The 2422-nt window shown below is 37.4% G+C and overlaps 2 protein-coding genes across 3 annotated transcripts in view; both read left to right on the forward strand.

Moving 5' to 3' along the window:
- LOC106873888 (protein artichoke) overlaps positions 1-2422 on the forward strand; it is a 111765-nt gene that overhangs the window by 40103 nt on the left and 69240 nt on the right. The window lies entirely within an intron of this gene.
- Positions 1-2422, forward strand: part of LOC106870677 (adhesion G protein-coupled receptor G3-like) — a 16907-nt gene that overhangs the window by 7243 nt on the left and 7242 nt on the right. The window lies entirely within an intron of this gene.

The following is a 2422-nucleotide window of genomic DNA, read 5'->3' on the forward strand; positions in this document are numbered from 1 at the left end:
GTGTGTGTGTGTGTGTGTGTGTGTGTGTGTGTGTGAGTATATGTGTGTGTATGTGTATATGTGCGTGTGTTTCTGGGTAGGCTATGTGCAGCAATAACACACTGCCATAGATCTGAGCAGTATTTCACTGTGGCACTTACTTGGGAATTGCAGAGTGTCAGAATTTGTTTAAAGATGGTCGCTATTTTCTTATCCTAAACAGGAATCCAAGTCTGACACAGTGTTTGGAATGGTCTATAAATACATACATACATACATACATGCTTAAATACGTGCACATACGTGTACACATACATACACACAAATATATATATACAATCATGCACACACACATCACTTATACAATCATCCATTCATACATACATAAATACACATCTCATCACGTATGCAATAATATACACACACAATCATACACACAAAGACGAAGAAGATTAAGAAAGGCGTCTTTTGTCTAGTGTTGAGCTATCACGCAATCACTATTCATATTAAAAGACTCGGAAAGACCCTCCTGTCAGACAATCACATGGTACTTTGTAATCTCATCTTTTATCATTAAATCAAAATCATTCATCTTAGTGCAGCCACGTGACACCATAGACCGCGAAAAAGTAACTAGCGTGCAAGTACACCTGTCATTTGTTCAGTGGGCCTTCACAAAGATCGCTTCATAATGAAAGTAACTTGGTATTTAGCTGAGGATGAAGTTACCCACGTCTGTGCTAACTGCATCCCACCTCAATTCATAAATAATAATAGATGTAGGCTATTAAGACATTTTAAAGCAACAAACAGAATAATATATTGGTTAAAATACTGCCGACAGCAACACTCAAGCGCAAGTGCAATAATTACGGTATAATCGTTAACACAACACCCCGAGAACTGCATGAGGCCTCTTAAGAATTACAGGCTCACTGATGAAAACTGGGCCTTTGGAAAAATTTAAGAGAATCCCGAGGGGCTACATTTTCGTTCACAGACACATTACTCTATATATATATATATATAATAATAATAACAGTAATAGCGATTATAACGAAGTGGCATAGCATTACCTTTTATTCCTTTTTATATATACAGCTTCACCTAGACCTACACAGTAACCGTTGCAATTGAAACCCTACTACTGTATGGGTGTGTGTGTGTGTATGTGTATGCGTGAGTGTGAGTACTAGCAGTAATACCCGTCGTTTACCTACACTTTTTCTCGGAAGCCACGTTCAAAGTATTATTATATATGTAATTTACCCTTCCTGTATGTGTGCATTTCTATAAGAGACAATTATGTAAAAATTGAAGTGGAAAAAGGATCAATTTCATGCATGAACTGGTGCATGTTTAGTATATGACAATAATAAGTGAGTTGTATGTGTTATTTTATTTATCAATTGAGTAATAGCAATTATATAATATAGTTAATTTAAATAGGTAATTTACTCATTATTGAATGTAATTATAGTAATGTAATGATAGTAATTAAGTTATTTAAGTATCCATGTATTAAGAGTGAAATTTCTTTATAAGCATTCCACACGTGATACTCCTACAAATAGTTTCGTTATGGGAAAAGCATGATTTTACTAGGGAGTAGTGTTTCATCAGTACAATGCAAAACCCCACACCGCAAAGATCACGTCGTAGAAAGTGGAAGAACTTGGCTGGGAGAAAAATTGCTCATCCACCTTATTCTCCAGAGCTTGATCCTGCAGATTACCATTCGTTTGGTAGTTTACAAATGAATCGACTCGAAGCAACAGTTCTATTCGAAACCCAAAATGTTTTTCGCGAATGGGATTAAAAAGTTTACGTGTAGATGGAAAGCTCTCATAGAAAATGCTGTAAAGTATATTGACGATTAAGTTCAATATGTGATATTCGATCATTTGTTTTCCTTTTTTTTAAATCCGGACATTACTTATGAGCTGACCTCATACATACTCACATACATACAAACATACACACACACACACACACACACACACACACACACACACACACACACACACACACACACACACACACACACACACACACACACACACACACACACACACACACACACACGGGCTTTTTGCAGTTTCCGCCTACCAAGTCTATCCTTAAGTCTTTAGTCAGTCAGAGGTTGCAATTGAGGGCACGTTCCCATTATGGCATCTAGTGGTACTGAACTCGGAACTATCTGGCTGGAAAGCAAACTTCTTACCACACGACCACGCATTTCGCTTATACACATACACATTCTCTCTGTCACTCTCCGTTCTCGCGCTCTCTCTCACTCTCTCTCTCTCTCTCTCTCTCTCTCTCTCGGTTTCTCTCGCCCACACACAAGACAGACAGAGAGACAGACAGACAGACACACATATAGATAGATAGATAGATAGATAGATAGATAGATAGATAGATAGATAGATAGATAGATAGA

The sequence above is a fragment of the Octopus bimaculoides genome, chromosome 29 (genome assembly GCF_001194135.2).
Source record: "Octopus bimaculoides isolate UCB-OBI-ISO-001 chromosome 29, ASM119413v2, whole genome shotgun sequence".
Lineage (NCBI taxonomy): Eukaryota > Metazoa > Mollusca > Cephalopoda > Octopoda > Octopodidae > Octopus > Octopus bimaculoides.